The sequence below is a fragment of the Ascaphus truei genome, chromosome 4 (genome assembly GCF_040206685.1).
Source record: "Ascaphus truei isolate aAscTru1 chromosome 4, aAscTru1.hap1, whole genome shotgun sequence".
Classification (NCBI taxonomy): domain Eukaryota; kingdom Metazoa; phylum Chordata; class Amphibia; order Anura; family Ascaphidae; genus Ascaphus; species Ascaphus truei.
The window spans coordinates 392,008,672-392,035,466 of NC_134486.1; the positions used below are offsets into that span (position 1 = coordinate 392,008,672).

The 26,795-nt window shown below is 42.2% G+C and overlaps 1 long non-coding RNA gene across 1 annotated transcript; it reads right to left on the reverse strand.

Annotated features, from left to right (window-relative positions):
- Positions 1 to 26,795, reverse strand: LOC142493883 (uncharacterized). The gene is made up of 3 exons (XR_012801222.1): positions 24,352 to 26,795; positions 9,701 to 9,950; positions 1 to 545 (listed from the first exon to the last, which is right to left on the reverse strand). It is a non-coding gene; the product is annotated as an uncharacterized LOC142493883 (long non-coding RNA).

Sequence of the window (26,795 nt, forward strand, 5' to 3'; positions counted from 1 at the left end):
TTTATTAACATCTCCAATTTATTTTTGCACTGCTCTCTGCATGAGGCCCTTAATGATTCAGCCACACAGGCCTTTCTCAAAAGCAGAAATTGCATAATGTGCACAATCAAAAACTCAACCCTCTTTTAGCCCCAGACCAGGTGTCATGAATAGTCTAATTAGTCCAATTCAGTCCCTCATCATCCAGCGCCGTCGCTCTGTTAAAATCTCCTTCCTTGCTGACATCATATGTTGGTATATCATCCAATAGGAATCTTCTTCTGTATTCTCACGAGAGTTCCTGCACCAAATCTCCTCTGGTAATATGGAGTGGTGTCAAAAGAGAACCTCCTCATCATGTGAAGTCATCCCGTTGGCGTCCTCATCAGCGTCATGATGTAATGGCTTCCAGATCCCTGTGGTGCTCCCGATGTCTTAACTCCATATACAGATTGGCAGAGTAGCTTGCCATGCATCCTGATTGGCGACGTTCTAGCGGAGTGACGTCATAGTGTCTGTTCCATAATGCCATGTCCTTATTGATCCGCTGCCAAGGCAACCATTGACTGTAAACAGAGTGAGAGGAATTGAGTACAGGTAGTCCTCGGTTATCCAAAACAATGCGTTACTCAAAATGGCGTTGTAAAGCGAAACGTTGTAAAGCGAAACACGTTTTCCCATATTAACACTATTTAAAAGAAAGGTTGCGTTCCTGAAGGCATTTTTAACACTAAAATATACCAAATATTTTATGCAGGCAATAAGATATGCAGCACACACATAAATTATATAGTTATATACTGTATTATATATATAATATAACATAATAAATAATATATTATATAGTATAATATAATATTATATAGTATAATATTATATATAAACGCTCTTACAGTACGACGCTTTGAAACGTTGTTTATGTCAATGTGTATATACAGTATATACACACCTACACAACGTTGCAAAGCATTGTAAGAGTGTTGGATAAGCCATTTTGGCGTTGTAAAAATTAATATAGGTATGCATTGCATAGCGTTGGATAAGCCATTCGTTGTAAAGCGAAGCGTTGTAAAACGAGGACTGCCTGTACACAGTGTAAATAAACTGACTATAGAAGACATATGTGCTTTGTATGGCCTTGGTGGGTATATTATGGGTTACATTATAAAATGGGAGTTTTATGAGGAAACATTAAGAAAAATTGAGTAACAAAAAGTCATTTAAGTGCTATACAGAAAATACATTCATATACAACAGCACTAGTGAAACTAACTGATTGCTAATTACTATCTACACAGGTTGATAATAAACACCTATTAGTAATTGGGAAAAATATATATTTCTAAAAACATTCAAGTGTTAATAAAAAAATCCCTATTTTTGTTTTTGTTTCTATTCTTTCCATATACAGTATATATATATTGACCCGTATAAACATATTTTCTTTTTTTCTTTTAAAGATATTTCACAATTAACTTTATAAATTCAGTATGTGCCTGACAGTTTAAAGATCCAGTTTTGATCGTCACCATGTCAATATGCCAACATAATCAATGCCAGGCCTCTGTAGGGAATCAGAACAGATCTGTGAGCTTAGCCCCCTCCTAGTGCACAAGGCATAGCCAACCATTAAGGAACTATACAACAATAAGAATGAAAATGCAAATATAAAAAGTATACAGCTACAAAAGTAGGGTCTATCAGAACTGGATTTAACAGTGTTGAGAACCCAGCGGGATCACTAACTCGGTCAATCATTCATCAGGTTGGAACAGGGCAGAGAACGGACTAAGGCGGTGGATGTCAGATGTTTCCCTGCACTCAGGCATTAGAATATATGGTTGTAATATAGGGAAATATAAAGGCTTATAATTTATATACATACTTTTGTTTTATTATTTCATTATTGTGGCTATTATCTTTTTATATCTATCTGTCTGGGGGGGGGGGGCATGGGAGTATGTATTCAGTCTATTAAAGCAGTGAAGTCAAGAAATAACAGCTTCATCCCTATGAAGAGCTTCGTCCCTATATATAATTTTGTGAGGAGGGTTATTTTTATGCCATGGGGAGTGTACAGGGAGCCTGGACATCCCTGCTAAAATATGTCACCGCTGGTACTCACAGTTAGCCCATGCAGTACACATGAGTTTGCACTGTGTGCAATTCTGCAGGGAGTATATGGACCTTTCTCTGCCCTGTATATTGTCTCTCAATTGGTGTCCTTTTCAGCTCTGGAGTCCGTTGCTACAGTATGTTCGCTCTGGTGATCTTCTTTGTAAAAACTTGGATCCAGTGGTGTCTTCTTGGTAGTGCTGGGGGTCCGCTAGAAGGCCTCTCGGTCTGAGTCGTATGTAGTGCTGGCAAGCCCAGTGTATCAGGAGTTACTACACGTACATCTGCTGAGTAGTAACTATTATGTGTATACAGTAATCCCTACAGTTTAGCATAAATATCACACTCACCCACGCATCACTGTGGAAGCTGCCTTTACACCAGCTTCCATTTTCTGCGCATGACCAGACCCTGGTGTGCTGAGGGAAAAAACCAAGGAGCACACAGTGTATGCATGTGGCAGTCAAGTTCACAGTGTGCTATAACAGTAAGGGGCACTGTGTAAACAGCAGAACAGCAGACATCACCAACAACCTACCCAATACTGCAGGAGCATATATCTGGGCTTACATTACCCCCTAGGTGTTTAGGTGATCTCCTATAGCTGCTCTAGCTCTACACTTTACAATAGCTATCACTGCTTGCTCAATAGCCTGCACTTTAGAGAATAGGCAATATCCCTTATAGAGATGTAGCTCACATTATATGGATGAATTTATACAGCATTAATTGAAATCTCTCTATGAGGGGGAGATACCTATAGGTTTAACCAAGCGGAATATATGCCACATTACCATGAGTGTATCCCTCTAGAGCGCATTTACGCTTAGATACACTCTAATAGAGACAGTCTCTTTTCAGTGGGTATTCTTTGGCTCCTCTCCTATATTTTAGGTCGCTATAATTAATAGCGTTTGATCTCTAGTACCAATCAGGGATCATACTATATCTACCCACCTATACAAGGGTGGGTTACAAAAGGATACAGTCACGTGCTGTTCTACATATTATTTAATCATATTTTAACACCCTATTTTTTATTCATAGTTATAAATAAAGTATTTTAAACTTATCACTATACAATTGTTGTGTACGAGTGCTATAAGACTGGGTTCTTTTTCTTTCATCGATATTATCAGGAGTTACACCAGATCTCTTCTGCTCTGAGCACTCTTGTTGAGTCCTGGTGTGTAATTGTGAGACAAAATGGGAAGCCGCATCTATATTGGGCTTCATTATTTCTTAAGTGAGTTGTAATTTCCTTTATGTTTTTTTCTCTTCTACAGTCTGAACAATGCCAGGTCATTAAACATCAGGATCTCTGAATTTTCAAATAATATCACCTTCATCTCTCTGGCTTTCTTCATGAGAGAAATTTTGTCAGGAAATTATGCAATTTGACCACAACATCCAGTGGTGGATCGGATGGACCTGGCTTTAAGCACCCGATGAGCCCTATCAATTTTGACAGTGGTGTTTGTATTTGTTTGGAGGATAAATGCAAAAAGGTTTTTTTATACGTAGGTATGTCCTGAAGATGAACTGCTTCAGTCATATTTTGCATCTCCAGCCAAGATTAGTCAGGTCTTCCATCTGGTCCTGATGTTCTTTTATAATTCGGTGTTGGCCATGTCGTTTACTGTACCGAGAGTCTCATGTGTTAGACTATGTTTCTCTGTCTACCTCCAAGTCCAATTTGTGAAACATCCTATTTTGTAACCTCTTATTTATTTATTTTGTTTAAGTTGCTTAAGTAGCTCACATAGATCATAATTTGGACACAGTGATTTTAAGTTTTCTTGTTTGGCAAGTTGCATGGGCCTACATATGGAGTGTTGATCATCTTCATAAGAGAATACAGGTGGTTATGTATTAAATGGAGATGCCGACAGAGATCTGGTTTCCCACCAAAGGCCCAATTTCTCTTCATACTCTGATCTCTTTAAAAAGTTAGTTATAGATATAGGAGGGAAAATTTGTCCCTGAAGAAGCTCCTTTGCTGGCGGGAAACGCGCGTTGGACGTGCAATGTTGTCAGTCTCCTACTTGGAGCTGTTTTAATGTAGTTTTGTTAGGTTCCTGGTTCAGTATGTTTAGATCACAGAACATGGCTCATTTAGTCTAGTTTGTGTAGTCAGCGAGTACTGTGGCCATCCCTCCTATATCTGTGTGTATGCACTCTTATAGAGTATATGCTGTGTACTTGTCAACATTGAGGCTGTGAGTGCTAGCCCTTGCATTTATAGGATATGCATTTCATGTGATAGCCACAATCACCTATTAGCTAACGGTATGTTCATGCTAGGGGGATAGGATATTCATCACTCCTTAATCGTTCTCGCTGACTTCTATACAGTTACCATCTGGTCTAACAGCTGATCCAGGGGGGATAATACCCTGACTTATTGCATCCTATGCCTTTGAATCCCACCATCATTAGCTGGTAAAATGGGATATTAATATCATACACACTAGATGACATAGATGCTTGATACTTTTTGATTTAATTTATTTTAATTCACGTTACACCTATCTTTGGTAATATATGTTTTAAGTCAATTTATTAAAAGTTATTTTTTACACCTAGTGGTGTGCAGTTTAGTGAATTCTTTTAGGGGCACAATCATTTTGTGTTTCCCTTCCCCCCTTTTTCTGATTCACTAGTCAGTTCACAGTTTGCACCCACCATTTGATTACCTCATTTATTATTTAACTACACAATTAGTATGGTTTTGTGATCACTCCCTATCCTTTCCGTTGTCTCTCCTTGTTACTCTAAGCTGCAGAACTAAGCAACCATTCCGTGTCGCTAACAATGCTCCCTCAAAGGTTTGACATTATTGTGTATTATGTGAGCTAGCCAGACTGTGGATTTTGGATTTATCTTTGTGACTTCCCTCTCATAACTATTAAAGAGAGAAGCAGAGGAAGTTCAGTTCTGCACCGACACACTTTATTCGAGCAAATACCCAGTATGTACCTGGCAGATACCTGGAATGCGCCGCTCCTCACCTCTGACAAGCCCCGTTGCGTTTGCCTTCCCAGCCTGGGTTCATGCCTGGCTGACGGGCGGCTGATCTTTTAAATGATAATGATTAGGATTTAATAGGCTGCAATGCTTCGCGTGTCTACCAGATGGCATAAATTCATGAATTGTAATGCAGTATATATATATATATACTGTGCAGTATTGCAGCCAGCGGGAATAAAATGCTTCAATCCCTGCCTGGAAAATACATCAATGCACTCGGGCAGAAAACAGTCACAAACCTCAATACACCCGGGTATACCCGAATTCGTGGGAATAGCCGAGCTCGAATAAAGTGTGTCGCCAGTGTATGTGAAACAAGTAAAATATTATTGTTAGTGCAGGACTTAATTCCTGGGTGTACTAAGCACCACAGATGTCTTTTGTGGTGCAGACTTGGTGCATCGAAAACTAATTTTAAAATGCACTTATAGGAATCTGTTTAATAATCAAAAATGCCTACATTTGTACCATCATTGTCACCAAAAAAAATGTTGCTTGTTTTGGAGCACAGGATTAACTGCACTTAGTGTACAGATATTAATGGTATGTTATAGAAAAAGATTGCTTCTGTGCACCAAAAAAGGGAGGATGCTGATGAAAATTGTCCACCGAGGACAGTACTTGGCTTAAATCTTAAGACTACTGTTAATAGTGTTAGCCATATATGCAGGTGTAGCATGACCCAAGATCTCCATGCGCATAACTTTGAGGGGGTGGACCACGGCCAAAGTGTGGCCATGATTGTGGCTAAGCATGATCACGGTCCAGCGTAGGGGGAAATTCCTATAATGATTAATGCAGCAGGGGTCCATGCTGTGCCCAGGACATGCTTGAAAACGAGAGGTAACTCTCAATGTATTACTTCCTGGTAAAATATTTTATAAATAAATTATAAATAATGCTTCTGAATGGGACTCCTGCTGTGTTAATCCTACCAGGCTGCTCCAGTCTGGAAAAGCTGCGCAGATAAAGCAGAGTGAAGCGGTCCCTCTCTCTGAGTCTCCCTACACAGGGGGTCTCGGGAGCTGAACTGCCTTAATTACAGGTCTGGGGACCCCGTACTTCCTGAAATACAGGCCTCCATTTCAGGTGCCGGTATCTCCTTCAAGTTAAATGTCCAGAATCACAGCCCACATGACCAGGACATTTCAGCTTGCAGGAGATACCACCACCCCATACTGAGGTCAATACATCGGGAAGCAGGAGATCCACAGAACTGAAAGTAATGTGGTTAAGCTCTGGAGAAACCCTTCTTCAATTCTACTGTATGTACTATAAAATAACATAAAAATAGAGCTTCATTACCTTAGTGGCTAACCTCTAAGGCACTGAAGGGGTTAACCTTACCGCTACCCCCCAGGAGGCCTAACCACCGTCCCCGGTGGCAACTACCCCCTTCACCCTTCCCAGACTTGGATAATAGGGCTTTTGCCCATTCAAAACAATCAATGGTAACTAAAAGTAAATAAAAATACTGCTGCGGCCAAGTTTATTCGAGCATTTGCCCGTTCTTGGCCGCAGCAGTAGCCTGGCGCGCGCCCGAGAGTGACGGGCGCGCGCCGAAGCAGCGGAAGAGCGCCCTCCGATCGGGGCGCTCTCCCTACCGCTGCCGGGTCCGCCGGGTCCCCCGGAACCCCCTGCCGCTGTCCCGCGATCGCGGGACACCAGGGCTCCCTCGGGGAGCCCCTGGACGCGCGTGCAGGGGGCGCACGCTCCCGAAGACGCGTGACCGCGCGTCTATGACGCGCGGCACGCCGAGGGGCGGCCACTAGCAAGCCGGGAAATCTCCCGGCTTGCGGTACCGGCCACACTTTAATAAAGTGTGTCGGTAGTGTAGTACTTACCCATACCAGGATGTATGCTGTCCTCCTCTTCAATGCCACCAACATTTAAAACACTAGCTACTCACCAGTAACTCCTTAATTACCTTAGTGGGTAGTAACCTCTATGGTAATTAAGGGGTTAAGCCTTCCACTTCTCCCGGGAGGCCTAACCACCTTCCCCAGAGTAACTATCCCTTCATCTACCCACTTAACCCCCACTAGACATAGTAATGGGCAACAGCCCTATTAGCCAGAGCGGGCTAAAAGAGCTTTAACCCATTTTTGAAGCTTAAAAAAATGCACTTTACTATATACAATAAAACAGTATACAATACAATAAAATCAAATAGCCATCAACTCTATTGATTGTCACTGTGGTTATCTATGGTGTCAACGGGGAAACAGATAGCCACATAGGCAATCAATGGGCACACTACTAACCCCATCACCCACTCCCTCTGCCCCCAACCACCTCCACCCCCACCATACGTAGATCTTGCTAATAGCGCTTTTTCCCATTCAAAAGCAATCAATAGCCACCCTATAGTAAATTATACTAGTACTTATCCCAGCCAGGATGAAAGCCATCCTCCTCCTCAGTGGCACTTAAAACAATCTCTACTGGCCAGTAATCCCTTAATTACCTTAGTGGGTAGTAACCACTATGGTAATTAAGGAATTAATGGGTTAACCCCTCCTGCAACCCCCCCCCCCCCAACACACAGTAATGGTCATCAGTGCTATAAGCCAAATATGGCTAGTTGCACTTTTGCCCATTTGTGAAGGTTCATCATCCAACTGCAGCACCAATAGACTCTTGACCAACGAAGCAATGATCCTCTCTGGATGTGCTGAAGTCCAGGATCCACCATTGCTTGAAGAGAATGAATCGATAAGTAGATTTTCTTTTCTTCTTTCTTGTACAGGTGAATATTACCTCGTCATCTCCTTCCTGTCAAATGAGACATGGAAGGCCTTATATAAGGCATGTGATGTCACATTTGATTGACACATGGTACATCCACCAATCAGATTGGTGAATGTACCATGTGAACAGGCATCAAGTTTAGCAGAGAATTACTTCTCTACCAAAATTAATGGAATCACATGATACTGTACATTAACCAATCCGTTTGGTGGATGTACCATGTGAGGCCTTGTCTTTTTTTGGTGATGTGATATGACCTTAAAAGGGAGGGAAGCCATCCAATCAGATACTGTACCATATGCTTCCCTTCCATTAAGGTGACATCATATCCTCCAAAAAAGGGAAGACATCACATTGTATTATTTTCACAGAATGGCTATTATAAATATTATTACACTAAAATTTAAATGTACTAATATTAATAGGAACAATTATATAAAGCATTGAAAATGTTAAAATTAGGATCAAGTCATATAAAGTATTAATAAACAAAGGTATATCTGAAAAAATGTTAAATATCTCAAAAAACATATTGTGAGGAACACGTAATGTTTTCAACTCAAGGGTTGAGTCATCAGGAGAATTACCTTCTTTTTTAACCTCTACTAATTTGACTTGAAAAATGGAGCAATGCTCCAAGGTCACCTTCTTCCAGAACCACCTGCTGCTTCCTTCCACAGCAGCCCAGTCTCCGGGTGTATTTACAGCCATGGATGGCCAGCCATCACAGATGTTCAAGAGTCATTGACCCACAAATCTTGATGTAGGGAAATATATGGTTTATATTGTGGGTAAAATCCCCAGTTTCCCTACACAGGTGTTGCAGATGTACAGTACTTCCACAAGAAGGTACATGCAACAGTCACCCTTGTATTGTGACAGGTTTCAAAATGTAACCCCTCATCTACTCTACTAGTAGGAGGGGTCCAATTATATGTCAGAAGGGATTGGAGAAGAGAGAGAGAGAGAGAGCATGCATTCACTTAGACATGCTGCCCAGCCTACCAAGAAATAAAAAAATACCAAAGACGAAAAAAATTGTCTTTTGACAATCACAATACAACTTTTAGAATTGTAAATGTAAATAAAAAAATGGTAGCATGACTATTGCATTTGAAAACTTAACTGACACTGTTTTTTTAAGTTACTAAAAGTTAAACCATCTGGAAACTATTGGCTGGTATACAAGTAGAGAGTAAGTGAAGTTATCTGTATGCCAAATACTTCACCTTATCCGACACTGGTTAAGTGTGATGGTGTTAAACCAACTGGAAATGATTGGCTAGCATATTGCTAACAGAGAGTAAAGTAGATGGTGCAATCTGTAGGCCAAACACTTTATGAAACACTGATGCAAAAAATAAAGAAATGCAGATAATGGGGATTGGAATTATATATTTGAGGCTATAGCAAGAAGCTTGATCTGCACCAAAATAAAAGATAATGGGTACAAGGTGTTATACAGTTGGTATCTGATGCCCACTAAACAGGCTAAAATATACTCAGGATCCTCCCCACTATGCCCAAAAAGATGTGGGTAACAGTGATCCTTGATACACATGTAGTTGGGCTGCACAACGATTAAAAAACTTTGGACAGTTAAACACAGCTCGCTACAGAGAATACTGAACCAGCCAGTGGATTTCAACCCCTGGAATTTCTTTTTGAAAAACCAATAACAGAACTAAATAGACTGGAAAATAAACTAATATCCCAAATAGTCACAACTACAAGATGTGATATAGAAAGAAGAAAAATCAGACAAGCACATTGTTTGTAAGAAATTGTAATAAAAAAACAAATAAAAATAATATAGCTCACTCACATGTGAGTTAACACCGGCGGGTGTGGGGTAGCACTGGCACGAAAACTGGCAGATCATGGTGATTCAAGCTGGCAGTTCAGGCAGGTCTCCACTCGACTATGCCTCCGGTCCCTGCACCTGTCACTTAGTTCCGGAAGCAAGGAGATGCCGTCTCTCAATATTTCACCTGCACTGTGATTTTTGACGCTGTCTCACACACGCGGTCCTGCTGTTCTCTTACAGCATTGCTTCCTCTTGGCTCTGATGGCTGCTGCTTGCGGAGGATGACATGCTGAGTGTAACTCATCTTTGCTACCACACAATGGTCTCTCAACAACCTTACGCTTATTGCACATAGGGCTTCGTCAAAGTTGGTGGCCCTATTCCTCTAATCTCCTAACATACCCTCAATGATTAGCTAATCAATATCAACAATTGGTATGTCCCTGTGTGGAATATTCATTACACATATTAGACCACTTACTGTACAGTCCTTTTATCAATCAATTATTAACCCCAAATAAAAGTTGGTGACAAATTAGAATATGTATTGAGACAAATAATGTTATATATGTGGTTATGTAGATCAATTCTCCTGTGAGGTAAAAAGTATATACCGTATATATATATTGTTTTATATATATATATATAAAGCAAATCTAAAAATAATCAATATACATGACTGAAACTAGTCTTTGTATCATAAAAAAAAATACATACGTTCTTTAAACATATAATCATAAAATAATAATATAATATATAAAAAATCTATATATATATATATATATATATATATATATATATATAAAATGAGAACTCATAAAAATGGGTCAAGATCAATTTGTTCGTTAAGACCTTTAGGTACCTTGGTGTCTAACTCATAAAGCCAAAATGGTTCCCTTTGTTTAAGGATTTTATCCCTATCTCCAGCTCTTTTGTTTCATTTGACCTGTTCAAGTCCCATAAACTTGATATGATCTATCTCACAGTTATGAAACAATAACAAATGTTTTGTCAAATTGTGCAGTTTTGTTGTTTGCAAATGAATTTTTTGGCTTCCTGCCATTTGTATTCCTTAGCATGAGTGGACTGACAAATAGAGACTCATCTAGACATATGGTAAACTAAATGTTTTTTAAAAAAAAAAAAGAAGAGGAACTGTGAAATATAAAAAAGAAAGATAGTACATAATAATGCCTTTATTGAGACTATAACTTTAAAAGTGTAAAAAAGTAATGTCATGCATGAACCAACCCCCGATTTCTTCATTATTACTCCCTCCCCCCACCACACTCTTTTCATTTTCTGTACACCAGAATCTATTCAAAATGAATAAAATACAAGTTTACCAAAAAATGTATTAATTTTAAAATGATGTGCTGGTATACGAGCAGGGAGAGATAACATATGTATGCCAACCAGTAAACCTAATATAATAATTAATGGCGTCATATAACCGTGGTAAAGAAACGTAAAATTATTGCTTATTATACAAGCAGAGAGAGTTCAGTTGGTACTATCAGTGCCAAACATTGTAACTAATAACGGTATAATGTAATGTTACTAGCAAAAAGTAGCTGGGGCTATCTACAGTATATGCCAAACACTTGACTTTACCCAACACCAGCATAATATAACTGTATTAAACATACTGGAAATTATTGACTAGTGTATTACAGGCATACCCCGCATTAACGTACGCAATGGGACCGGAGCATGTATGTAAAGCGGAGCATGTATGTAAAGCGAAAATGTACTTAAAGTGAAGCACTACCTTTTCCCACTTATTGATGCATGTACTGTACTACAATCGTTATATACATGCATAAGTGATGTAAATAACACATGTGTAACAGGCTCTATTGTCTCCCTGCTTGCGCACAGCTTCGGTACAGGAGCCGGTATTGCTGTTCAGGATGGGATGACAGGCGCATGCGCGAGCTGCCGTTTGCCTATTGGGCGATATGTACTTACTCGCGAGTGTACTTAAAGTGAGTGTACTTAAAGCGGGGTATGCCTGTACTAACAGAGAGTCGAAGGTGCAATTTGAATGCTAAACGCTTTACCCAAACTAGTGTACTAATGTAATGTAATAGCGTCAAAAACTACTGAAATGATTGCCTGGTATACAGGAAAAGAGTCAATTGTGCTACTAACTACTGTATATGCTCAAGACTTTACCCAACACTGGTGAAAACTACAGTAGAAAAAAAAAATAGAGAACAGTCAGATGGTGCTTTGTACTATGTATGTGACCACTCCAGTAGTGGATTCTTATTAAATAATTGTTTAATATATGAATTTAAAATACTATATTATTTTTATTTGCTAATATTATGTGTATATATATATATATATATATATATATATATGTATGTGTATATATATGTGTATTTATATACAGTGGCGACACACTTTATTCTCGCTCAGCTAGTCCCGCGAATTTGGGTATACCCCGGTGTATTAAGGTTTGTGATCGTTTTCTGCCGGAGTGTACAGCGTTATTTTCCCGGCAGGGATTGAAGCATTTTATTCCGGCTGGCTGCAATACTGCAATGCCGTGTAAAAACACATGGGGGCGCTTGCGAGCTGTTCTCTTTGAAGCCGTCACCAATAATGAATTGTAATGCAGTATATATACTGTATATATATATATATATATATATATATATATACTGTATAACAACAGCCCCTATAACCCCTAACATACAGTACTGTACACATACAGTACTGTATATGCACATACTGTAAATGATACTATGGGCCGGCGGGGGCGAGATGTGTTTGCAGCAGAGAGAGATCCGCTGCTCTCTTTTTGCGCAAACATCGGCACATTAAAAATTATTTTAAATACATTTTTATTTATAGTGTAGATGTGCAGGAGGTCTCGGGAGCTGAACCGCACTGGTTTCAGGTCGGGGGACCCCCTGCCCCCCGAGATACAGACCCCTTTATGAGGTGCCGGTATCCCTCTGCATTTTAAGGTCCCGATCACGTGACCGCGACCTGTAAACCAAGCAGAGGGATACCGGCACCCCCTAAAGGGGCCTTTATCTCGAGGGGCAGGGGGTCCCCGGACCTGAAAGCACAGCGGTTCTGCTCCGGAGACCCTCTGCACATGTACAGTATAAATAAAACACATATATAAATAAACACTCGTTCTTTACCTTAGCAGCTATGTGCTATAGTAACGTAGCAGCATTTCTGTATTTTAATAATATTGTACAGTGAGCAGGGCGTTCCCTGACCCAGAAATCTAAACTCAGGGGGCCCCCTGCTCCTGCACAAAATTATTAAAAGTACAGAAATGCTGCTTCATTACCATAGCGTATAGCCGCTAAGGCAATGAAGGGGTTAACCCACCGTGCCCGCTTTATTGTGGGTAGCTGGGGTGGGTGAAGGGGGTATTTGGTCCTTGGTGTGAGTTTAGGACTTGCGGGAGGGTTGCGGGTGCACTTAACCCCTTCCCGACCGTAGCAGTTAATACCGCTACGGTCATGAAGGGGTTAACCACTCCCGCGACCACCCCCCGCAAGCCCAAAACAACCACTATTGGGGCTAATACCCCCTTCACCCACCCCCACTACCCACAATAAAAAATAATCACACAGCATCCCCGCAATACATAAATAAATAAATAAATACATTTGAAATACATTTGAAATACATTTTTATTCATAGTGTACATGTGCAGGGGGTCTCCGGAGCTGAACCACGTTGGTTTCAGGTCCGGGGACCCCCTGCTTCCCGAGATACAGACCCCTTTATGAGGTGCCGGTATCCCTCTGCGTTGAAGGCCCCGATCACGTGACCGCGGCCTGTTAAACCAAGCAGAGGGATACCGGCACCCCCAGGGGGTCCCCGCACCTGAAACCACAGCGGTTCTGCTCCGAAGACCCTCTGCACATCTACAGTATGAATAAAACACACACATCAATAAAGAATCGTTCTTTACCTTAGCGGCTATGTGCTATGGTAATGCAGCAGTATTTGTGTATTTTAATAATATTGTACATTGAGCAGGGGGTTCCCTGAGCCAGAAATTAATGCTCAGGGAACCCCCTGCTCCTGCACAATATTATTAAAAATACAGAAATGCTGCTTCATTACCATAGCGTATAGCCGCTAAGGCAATGAAGGGTTAAGGCAGAATAAACAATAAATACATTACATACATTTTTTTAATGTGTGTTTGAAACCTCCCTGCCTTCACTGTAATCTATGTAAACCCCCCCCTATTGTGTCTGCTAAGCTTCCCTGCTTTGACTAATCTGTGTAAGCCCCCCTCCCCCTATATATGTGTCAGTTAAATCTGCCTGGCCTGTGTTTTCTGTGAGTGCAGTGTACTGAATGTAAATGTGGGGAGGGGCAGTGTACTGAATGTAAATGTGGGGAGGGGCAGTGTACTGTATGTAAATGTGGGGAGGGGGATCCCGTGTAAATAACCACACCCACACCCACTACCCACTACCCACCTGCACATGGCCCCTCCGCTGCTGCAAAAAAGAGACAAAAATTAAAACATACAAAGTAATGTCCCCTTACCCCTTAATCACCATAGCGGTTATTAACCGCTACAGTCATTAAGGGGTTAACCCACCCTCACCCACCACTCGGGATGCCTACATACCCTCCCACACTAACCCCCCCTGTGAGGCCTAACCACCCAGTACCCACAAGGGTACCCCACAAGCACCCAGTACCCACATACCGATGGGGAAACACCCCCCCCACCCCCAGTACCCACAATAAAAACAGCACAGTGACCCACAATAAACAGCATTATATTTATTAAATACATTACCCAACCCCTGTGCCCCCCCATAAATACAAGATTTATCCTTTTACATACAGGGTTCATAACGCAGCCCCACGCGAGTCCCCGGTGGGCTGGCGGGGCACCTGGACAGACCTACAGTTTACCAGCAGCCCTTTTTACACAGGTTCTGGAGGCCTGCTGGTGGATCCCGCCAGCACCATGGCCCCCAGGCGGTCTCCTTGGGAAACCGTGGGCCACAATTGGGTCCCCACGGTAGGCCCAAGGATGTCTGGGAGCCCCGGGTCAGACCCACAGGTGTCTGTGGGGCCTCGGGTGGTTCCCTCGGGGGTCTGGGGAACTCACGGGTGCTCACTACGGGTCCGCGGTGCCCCCACAGAAGTGGGACCACACATCATCATCCCCGCACCTATGGGTCGGCGGTGCCCCCACAGAAGTGGGACCACACATCGTCATCCCCGCAGACTACGGGTCGGCGGTGCCCCCACAGAAGTGGGACCACACATCGTCATCTTCGCATGTGTCACCCGTGGAACCCCCAGCCTGATACCCTTGGGATACCCGAGAATACCCGCAGGTGGTCTCCAGAGGTCCCACGCAGAACCACGGAACCAACCCTGAATGTAAAAAAAATAAACCTGGCCTATACATTCAATACATACACCCTCCCCCCGAACACCTACAGTACAATAATGTGCAAAATAACTATTATCCAGATATGGATAATAGATTAATTGCCCATTATTAAAAACATTAACTAGCATATTCAAATAAATAAAGTACTACTGACCTCATCAATATGAAGTGTCCGTCGCCAGCAACCTCCTTGTCTTGCCCACACCATACATAGCAAATACAAAGCCAATACATTGCAAGTACATTCAGATATCAATTAACCCCTTAAACACCTTAACAGATAATAACCGCAAAGGTGATTAAGGGGTTAAGCCACACTGGGCCGATACCCACCCTTCACCCATGAATTTGTACAGTGGCTTCATCATGCAACTATATATATATATATATATATATATATATATATATATATATATATATATATATATATATATATATATATATATATATATATATATATATGCACAGTATATATATATATATATATATATATACACAGTATATACACACGATGAGCCAATATACAAATAAATGCAGAAGGGTTATCAAAACCATACTGTCCTACAACCAAACACTTCTCCATACATACACACTAAATTAAAATCAATTTCCTTTAATATTCATAACTGATCTCTCAATCTAAATCATCACTAAACCTCTGAAAAGCCATTTAAACAACTTACATTCCAATATAAATGATGCCTAAATATCTATGCACCATATACGTTTTTTAACATGTGTATTTTTTTTTTTGTGGTATATCATTTCTTGCCACTGTATGTATGTATGTATATATGTCTAGAGAGATATACAGTATACATTCAGGGTAAGAAATGATGATGTTTTAAAAGCTGGATTAGATGTGTTTTAAATTATTTTGTGTATGCTGCTATGCTTTATTGTGAGTTTAAAGTATTTTAAAATTAGATAGATGTATTCCTTGATATTGTATTGTGTGTTTGAGGAAGGTCAGGGATAGGCTTGGTTGTAAAGGTTGTATTTTTGTCGGTCTAGGCGTGAATTTGTTAATGTTTCATTGTTCGGGATGTAGTGTGAATTGTTTAGGGATGTAAATAATGATTGCTAATTGATTGATGGTGCATAGATATTTAGGCATAATTTATATTGGAATGTAAGTTGTTTAAATGGCTTTTCAGAGGTTTAGTGATGATTTAGATTGAGAGATCAGTTATGAATATTAAAGGAAATTGATTTTAATTTAGTGTGTATGTATGGAGAAGTGTTTGGTTGTAGGACAGTATGGTTTTGATAACCCTTCTGCATTTATTTGTATATTGGCTCATCGTGTGTATATACTGTGTATATATATATATATATATATATATATATATATATATATATATATATATATATATACTGTGTATATATATATATATATATATGTATATATATATATATATATCTGTATATATATATACAGTATATATATATATAGTTGCATGATGAAGCCACTGTACAAATTCATGGGTGAAGGGTGGGTATCGGCCCAGTGTGGCTTAACCCCTTAATCACCTTTGCGGTTATTATCTGTTAAGGTGTTTAAGGGGTTAATTGATATCTGAATGTACTTGCAATGTATTGGCTTTGTATTTGCTATGTATGGTGTGGGCAAGACAAGGAGGTTGCTGGCGACGGACACTTCATATTGATGAGGTCAGTAGTACTTTATTTATTTGAATATGCTAGTTAATGTTTTTAATAATGGGCAATTAATCTATTATCCATATCTGGATAATAGTTATTTTGCACATTATTGTACTGTAGGTGTTCGGGGGGAGGGTGTATGTATTGAATGTATAGGCCAGGTTTATTTTTTTTACATTCAGGGTTGGTTCCGTGGTTCTGCGTGGGACCTCTGGAGACCACCTGCGGGTATTCTCAGGTATCCCAAGGGTATCAGGCTGGGGGTTCCACGGGTGACACATGCGAAGATGACGATGTGTGGTCCCACTTCTGTGGGGGCACCTCCGACCCATAGTCTGCGGGGATGACGATGTGTGGTCCCACTTCTGTGGGGGCACCGCCGACCCATAGGTGCAGGGATGATGATGTGTGGTCCCACTTCTGTGGGGGCACCGCGGACCCGTAGTGAGCACCCGTGAGTTCCCTAGACCCCCGAGGGAACCACCCGAGGCCCCGCAGACACCTGTGGGTCTGACCCGAGGCTCCCAGACATCCTTGGGCCTACCGTGGGGACCCAATTGTGGCCCACGGTTTCCCAAGGAGACCACCTGGGGGCCATGGTGCTGGCGGGATCCACCAGCAGGCCTCCAGAATCTGTGTAAAAAGGGCTGCTGGTAAACTGTAGGTCTGTCCAGGTGCCCCGCCAGCCCACCGGGGACTCGCGTGGGGCTGCGTTATGAACCCTGTATGTAAAAGGATAAATCTTGTATTTATGGGGGGGCACAGGGGGTGGGTAATGTATTTAATAAATATAATGCTGTTTATTGTGGGTCACTGTGCTGTTTTTATTGTGGGTACTGGGGGTGGGGAGGGGGTGTTTCCCCATCGGTATGTGGGTAGGCCTCCCTTGTGGGTACTGGTTGGTTAGGCCTCACGGGGGGGTTAGTGTGGGAGGGTATGTAGGCATCCCGAGTGGTGGGTGAGGGTGGGTTAACCCCTTAATGACTGTAGCGGTTAATAACCGCTATGGTGATTAAGGGATTAGGGGACATTACTTTGTATGTTTTAATTTTTGTCTCTTTTTTGCAGCAGCGGAGGGGCCATGTGCAGGTGGGTAGTGGGTAGTGGGTGTGGGTGTGGTTTTTTACACGGGATCCCCCTCCCCACATTTACATACAGTACACTGCCCCTCCCCACATTTACATTCAGTACACTGCCCCTCCCCACATTTACATTCAGTACACTGCACTCACAGAAAACACAGGCAAGCCAGATTTAACTGACACATATATAGGGGGAGGGGGGCTTACACAGATTAGTCAAAGCAGGGAATTTTAGCAGACACAATAGGGGGGGTTTACATAGATTACAGTGAAGGCAGGGAAGCTTCACACACAATAGGGGGAGGGGGGTTTACATAGATTACAGTGAAGGCAGGGAAGTTTAAAACACAAAATAGGGGGAGGGTTTTTTTTACATAGATTACAGTGAAGGCAGGGAGGTTTAAAACACACATTAAAAAAATGTATGTAATGTATTTATTGTTTATTCTGCCTTAACCCTTCATTGCCTTAGCGGCTATACGCTATGGTAATGAAGCAGCATTTCTGTATTTTTAATAATATTGTGCAGGAGCAGGGGGTTCCCTGAGCATTAATTTCTGGCTCAGGGAACCCCCTGCTCAATGTACAATATTATTAAAATACACAAATACTGCTGCATTACCATAGCACATAGCCGCTAAGGTAAAGAACGATTCTTTATTGATGTGTGTGTTTTATTCATACTGTAGATGTGCAGAGGGTCTCCGGAGCAGAACCGCTGTGGTTTCAGGTGCGGGGACCCCCTGCTCCCCGAGATACAGGCCCCTTTAGGGGGTGCCGGTATCCCTCTGCTTGGTTTAACAGGCCGCGGTCACGTGATCGGGGCCTTCAACGCAGAGGGATACCGGCACCTCATAAAGGGGTCTGTATCTCGGGAAGCAGGGGGTCCCCGGACCTGAAACCAATGCGGTTCAGCTCCAGAGACCCCCTGCACATGTACACTATTTGTATTTATTTATTTATTTATTTATGTATTGCGGGGATGCTGTGTGTGATTATTTTTTATTGTGGGTTGTGGGGGTGGGTGAAGGGGGTATTAGCCCCAACGGTGGTTGTTTTGGGCTTGCGGGGGGGGGGTCGCGGGAGTGTTTAACCCCTTCATGACCTTAGCGGTATTAACTGCTACGGTCGTGAAGGGGTTAAGTGCACCCGCAACCCCCCCGCAAGTCCTAAACTCACACCAAGGGCCAAATACCCCCTTCACCCACCCCCGCAACCCACAATAAAGCGGGCACAGTGGGTTAACCCTTTCATTGCCTTAGCGGCTATACACTATGGTAATGAAGCAGCATTTCTGTATTTTTAATAATATTGAGCAGGAGCAGGGGGCCCCCTGAGTTTAGATTTCTGGCTCAGGGAACCCCCTGCTCACTGTACAATATTATTAAAAATACAGAAATGCTGCTTCGTTACCATTGCGCATAGCCGCTAAGGTAAAGAACGAGTGTTTATTTATATATGTGTTTTATTTATACTGTATTAAAACCAGAGACATAACATAAAACACAGACAAAGCTCAGTTTTTAGCACATTTAGTGAGACTCATACACGGTACAGTGCCTAAATATATATGGATAAATATCTAATAAGTAAATGGTCTTTTAGTTTGACATTTTTGGCCAAAATTGTTGTAAGCCCCTGAGCCAACGCCAAGGCAGACCACATATCAGGGGTCCCTAACGCTAATATAAATTCTTAATAACCTGTTTAATAACAGGAAGAATGATTTATAGTAAATCTGTCAATATTAGCTGCAAAGTTCTGTCTGACTGAAGCTTTTATTAACCTGTACATTACCAGGAAAAGCACTCTGTATTAGAGATGTCACAGCCAAACTGCAAGCAGGCAAGTACCCCTGAGTGGAAGATGCTATGGAGTGAGCCCATAACCATTTAAATGATTGGAGGTTGGCAACCTCCTACTTAATTTAAGCTCACCCCCTCCCACATTCAAATGGTTATGGGCTCACTCCATAGCATCTTCCACTCAGGGGAACTTGCCTGCTTGCAGTTTGGCTGTGACATCTCTAATACAGAGTGCTTTTCCTGGTAATGTACAGGTTAATAAAAGCTTCAGTCAGACAGAACTTTGCAGCTAATATTGACAGATTTACTATAAATCATTCTTCCTGTTATTAAACAGGTTATTAAGAATTTATATTAGCGTTAGGGACCCCTGATATGTGGTCTGCCTTGGCGTTGGCTCAGGGGCTTACAACAATTTTGGCCAAAAATGTCAAACTAAAAGACCATTTACTTATTAGATATTTATCCATATATATTTAGGCACTGTACCGTGTATGAGTCTCACTAGATGTGCTAAAAACTGAGCTTTGTCTGTGTTTTATGTTATGTCTCTGGTTTTAATGCATATTGCCATGCTCAGTAGCACTCCTCTGACACTCATATGCTTATATATATGTTGTGGGTATTTTGGGGGTTTAATAGGAGCTTGTTAGGTGTCCAGTATGTTTTATTTATACTGTACATGTGCAGAGGGTCACTGGAGCAGAAACATTTTGGTTTCAGGTCCGGGGACCCCCTGCTCCCCGAGATACAGGCCCCTTTTGGGGGTGCCGGTATCCCTCTGCTTGGTTTAACAGGCCGCGATCACGTGTTCGGGACCTTAAAACGCAGAGGGATACCGGCACCTCATAAAGGGGTCTGTATCTCGGGAAGCAGGGGGTCCCCGGACCTGAAACCAGTGCGGTTCAGCTCCCGAGACCCCCTGCACATCTACAGTATAAATAAAAATGTATTTAAAATAATTTTTAATGTGCCGATGTTTGCGCAGAGAGAGAGCAGCGGATCTCTCTCTGCTGCAAACACATCTCGCCCCCGCCGGCCCATAGTATCATTTATGTATGTGCATATACAGTACTGTATGTGTACAGTACTGTATGTTAGGGGTTATAGGGGTTGTTGTTATACAGTATATATATATTCAGTATTATATACTGCATTACAATTCATGAATTTATGCCATCTGGTGGACACGCGAAACATTGCAGCCTATTAAATCCTGATCATTATCATTTAACAGATCAGCCGCCCGTCAGCCAGGCATGAACCGTGGCTGGGAAGGTAAACGCAACGCGGCTTGTCAGAGGTGAGGAGCGGCGCATTCCAGGTATCTGCCAGGTACATACTGGTTATTTGCTCGAATAAAGTGTGTCGCAGCAGTATGTGTAATCAAAAAATAAATAGATGATACCGTTCTGTGGCTAACGAAATGCTTTTATTTGTGCGAGCTTTCCAGATACACTGATCTCTTCTTCCGGCGATGTTACAATGAAAGAAGCAAGCAAAAGGTATACTATAAACAGTGTCTCTTGGAATGTTATCTGTGCTGGTCCTTCCCCCAGTGTGGATGTGTTTTATGGCTAGAGGTGTCAAAAGGTTCCTGAAAGCAAGTGATGTAAGAGTGTGTGTGTGGAGTGTGAATAAAAATGAATGGAAAGCCCACAGTATATACAGTGCTTTACAAAAGGTGTGTGTGGAGTGGGAGTGGATATAAATGGTGTGGGTGGGTGTGGAAATGTGAGAGTTTGTAGCACAACTAAAAGTGTGTGTGGATACTTTGTTGTCCCCATTGGTGTATAGGGATGGAAAAACAAGGAGTATTAGCATGTGTGAGAGACAGCTGTGGGTGCATACATATAGCACAGTATGTACAGACATGGCCTTTAGCGCTCATGGGAAGAAAGTTCACTTGTGTCAGTTATTTTTTGATTATTGAAGCTTGGCTAACACGGTACTGATACCTCTACATGTATATATGTGTATGTATATACATGTATATGTATATATATGTATGTATGTATGTACTGTCCCGACAAAGTTTATTCTAAATACAGTAGCTGCAGCTTTTATTGCTACTTTTACCGGCGGCACTCCGGGATATACTCCAGCTGGCGCCCGGTCTAGACCACGCGCCACCGCGTGTTCCTCAGCGCACCCCCCTCCACTTCGCGAGCATTTTAGCCCCCCTTCCCGACCCCGAACCCAGCTCCTGCTCTGCCCCTCTGCTTCCCCGCACCCCCGCTTACCTCACTTTAAACTCCAGGCGTGTCGGGGAAGCCGGGGAAGCCGGGCGCGCACGTGACTGTGACGTCACAGTGACGCCGCGACAAGCCGCATCACCACGCTTCCCGCGCGCATCCTGCCGTGCGGGAAGTGTTAGAATAAAAGCTGCCGCTGCTGTAAAGATGGGAGCTGGCCGGGATCGCAGCGGGCTAGCCGCAGGTCCATTCTCCGGTTTAAAACCGGAGTTTCCTGCGCTTTCCCGTGCTTCAATAGATAAGCGCTATGGCGCTTACTATTGCAAGCGCCCGAGGCGCAGGAAAAACCGGCCAAAACCGCTTCAATAAATAAGCGCCGCTATGGCGCTTACTATTGAAAGCGCCCGAGGCGCAGGAAAACCCAGCCGAAACCCGGCCAGGTTTCGGCCGGAGACAGCCGCGCGGCGCACGCGTTTTTTTAAAAACGCGGTGCTTGCCGTGTTAGAATAAACTTTGTCGCTACTGTATATATGTATGTATGTATTATATATATAATCACTTGTGAGCACATTCACATGTCTTAGGCAGGTCTGCAACACTGCCTTTAAACCATTATCGGGATTCGGGGAAATGACATGCAAATGAACACACAATGTTTCTTTTGCCTGGAATATCCATTCACATGGACCCCATTTAAACTGATGTATCGCTGTTCACACAGCTTTTAAACACAGTATGGGACTAGCAAAGCAAATACAAACCACTCACAGACATGTTTCAACCTTGATGGGTATCATCAGTGTGAGGTTGGTTTGTACTTGCTTTGAAATATTTCTAGGCTGGGTAGGTTTACCATATACATTTTAAGTTATGTTGGGTGAAAAAGGCAACAGAAAACCTCCACCGTTAGCATATAGCCTTAAATTAAATCTAACAAAATACAAATGTGTGTTTTTTTATGAATATTTGTAAATAAATGTTTAACATTCAAGTACCATGACAATGGTTGCTTTAACATTGTTTTTTCTATGTCCAGTGTAGCCCTGGTAAGAATTTGGGCTATACTGTATGTCTTTCCTCCTACTGGTGTAAGTCTCTCTAAGGGCAGGCTGCCAGTAGTTATCATGCGTTTCCCACGCTTCAAGCCCTGCTCTGATTGGTGGTGGTAGGCACCCTGACTCTGTGTCTAAGGCAAGAGACATAGGGGAGGGGCCTGCCAAAGTCATAAAGGGCAGCGCACAGCCTATTTAGTCAGTTCAAGAGTCTAAGCAGAGTCCTATGTTGAGAGTGGAGTGATGTATTACATTTGGAGGAGGAGCGCAGGCAGGACCTGAGTAGAGCTTATAGAACTGTGGTGGACCAGTGCCCCTCACCCTGCGTAGGGGGTGAGGGAAGAGCTAGCCCCACCTGTTGTCCCTGTTGTCCCCCATACCATCGCTGGTGACTCAAGCCCTCCTGTTCCCAGCAAGTATGCACCACCCAGACATATGTAATCCACCCTCCACCCTCAGCAATACCCTAGAGGTCCGATCTGCTACCGGGGGGGGGGGGGTAGATGGGTTACACCAGCTTATTGTGTTTTTAATTGAAGTAATTAGCAATCTCACTCATTGTATTTCTTTTAAGATCAAGTGTATAACATTATGTAATTATGTGATGTCTCCATTTGATTGGTCAAGGGATATATTTAAACCCTGTTCTGGTCTAACCTATTCATTACCCCTGAAGAAGTCAGAGAAAGTCTGAGGAAGCGCGTAGGGATGTTATCATTGCGCATGATTTAGTGCTCATTGACTTTTAATATTAGCCAAGAGGTTTGAGTAAGCCAAACATTGCTCCGGTATACTGGGACTCTTTCATCAGTGGGAACCTGCACCATAGGAATGTGGTTGTCGGAGGAACTTGTTATTTGCTACACCACTGATGAGGAGTGACGACATCTCTAGTATCCCCAGTGGAAGAGCGGAGACGCGGCGGCACCTCGAGGCTACTCCTGCACATGAGTATAACTCATACAATGCTGTTTTATATCGTACTTTTGTGAGTTTTGAATCGTCTTTAAACATGCTTTATTAAATTTTTTAATGTTATTACACGAAGATCGGGCGCTTTTTTCTTCTCTTTTTCTTAGGTTTGTCAAGGGAGTTTGTTGCACCCAAGAAGAAAGCTGCCAGCATCTTTGTTTTACTTGAGATCAACACAGGTCACCCTTTTTTTTTCTATTAGATTCATTCACATAGTATATAAATACATCTGGACAATAATATACATGTAACCCTGCTTCCCCCTTTCCCCCAGACTCTACGGTGGTGTCTAGGGTGCATGAGGGCAGATTACATGCGGTGTGGTGCATACCTGTGAGGAACAGGAGGGCTTGAGCTTCCCGCGATGGTATTGGGGAGCCAGGACCGGGCTTCTGGGGTGGTATGGAAACAAAAAACAGCGCACAACGCAAATGGTGAAGTAAGTAATACAATTGTATATTAAATAAAAATATATATATTCTGCGTACATCAAGTATGATTATAAAAGCATTGAGTGTGTGAACACACTGGTTACCACTCGATGACTGCTGGTGTGGAAGTGGTGTACTTATTCCTCTCGGCGGGCACTCTCAGCAGCAGCTGTATTCCAGGACTCTTCTAGGAACTCCTTCTCATGCTGTCATCATCTCCATAGGGAGTAACCCTTCAGGCCAGCTGAGCTCCGTTCCTGATGATAGCCCCCAAAGGTTCCCCTACGGGTTTGGTAGTGTCCGGAGTGGCTGTTGGGGCTCCTTAATTGAAACCGCCACACAGGGAGGGGAGTCTGTTAGCTACAGGCTTCACCACGGCGTAACACGCTACTGCTTCGTTGCGGGACGCCGCGTGATGACGTCACTGTGTCCGCGAGTCTTGGATCCGTCGGCAAAAGTGTATAAAAAGTCTTTCACAGGCTAAAAAAGTTCCACACAGTGATGCAGATGATAAAAGCAATGCTATAAAAAGGCGCATAGATCATAGATGCAGTTCTTCCAACGCGTTTCGTAGTAATAACTACTTCTTCAGGGATAATGTTTACATTTCCCAGAGGTCTATATATACCTCACAAACAAACCCCATTGGTCAACCAATCAAAATTTAATTAATCACACCTCTGGGTTGTTTGCTAGTCATAGTGACTAGGGAAATGTGAGCACTCTTTCTTAAAACAACAACTTTATTGACAACTCTGTTAAAAATACATCCTAATAAAAAACAATGGAAAAAGCTACATAAATAAGTAAAAATGTTCTGTAATAAAAGAAACACAGTATTAGTAAGATAAACATGGACAACAAAGTTAAAATCTAGACCAGAATACAGACTAGGAAGAACGGAGATAAAACACACTGGTTAAATACAGCAGGGAAGTGAAAAGGGCTAAAACAATTAATAAAGTGCCCAAATGTCAACATCCTCGTTTAACCCTTTCGGGGACATAGTATCTAGTTTGTGTATCCAGTAAGTTTCTTTCGCAAATAATACTTTAACTCTATCTCCGCCTCTCCTATTGACAGGAATATGTTGAATCCCCTTAAAAGTCAGACTAGAGGGATCCCTCTTATGGTGAGTCAGAAATGCCTGGACATGCTATGTTTCTCAAAACCATTTTTAATATTTCTGACATGTTCTTGTATTCGAACTTTAAGGCTGCGTTTGGTCCTACCTACATATTGATAACCACATGCACACTCCAATAAATAAACAATATGTGTGGTCGTACATAGAATAAAATCATCAATGTTAAAAACTTTACTAGTATTCTTAGATTGAAATTTACTTTTGTCAGGATGTTGATATTTACAAATTGAACATTTGCCGCAAATAAAATTACCCTTAGGTTTAGAGCCTAACCAATTCCTCTGAGATAGAGTGTCAGTATTTTGATGGACATAACTTGGTGCTAATAAATTCTTAAATTTTTTTGCTCTTCTGTAAATAAAACGCGTTTTTTTGTTTAAATGACACCCCAAAATGGGATCATTACACAGGATACCCCAGTACTTAGTAAAAACTTTTTCAATGTCCCTATGCACAGAATTAAAATCAGTGATAAAGGCCACATTAAGAGTATCATCTTGTGCCATATGTCCTGCTTTATTTATTTTCCTAGATCCTTTTTGAATTAACATATCACTACAATCCATTTTACGTACCCTCATGATCTCTTTTTCAAGTAGTTTCTTGGGATAACCTCTCTCTCTAAATCTAGAAGACAGTTTGTTGGCCTGTTCGTTAAAAACTTCTAAATTACTGCAGTTTCGTCTGAGTCTAATAAATTGCCCTCCTGGTATATTACTCTTCCATGTATTTTTGTGATTGCTGTTTGCCATCAGCAAGTTGTTAGTATCCACCTCTTTAAAGAAGGTCTCAGTCTCCACGGTGGGGTGGGGTGGTAGCCTCCATGATCTCTTAGTGGTGCAGCGCCTCCATCTTCTATACTCCCAGGAATATGGGGCAGGACCTGTATAGAAGAACCCCTTGGGTCCCAGGTAATAGCTTCCAATTCACACACAGTCTTTGGTAACAAAAAGGATAGTCTCATTATTGGCAGAGAAGCAACTCCCAACGGTAGTGGCGTCCAGTAGCCGCAACAAGACCAGCCAAGCTGTACTTATTACTCTGCTCTCCTCCCACTCCGATAATTCCTCTGACAGGATGGTCTGGGCTAGGGCTTCAATACCCCGTGGCCCACCCCCGAAGTTAAACTCGCGGTGGGGCTTGGATTCTCCCCATCACCCCAGGCAGTGGGGTGAGGGCATTGGTCCACCAGATATATAACTCTATCAGCTCTACTAAAGGAAGCTGCATCTATCCACTTCTCTCTCTGCTTCTGCACTCTTGGCAGGGGAAACCGCGGTCTCCCCCCTCCCCCCCCAAATCCTCGGACCGATCCGCAGGACTCTTCGACTCACGGCATACTGTCACGATTGTG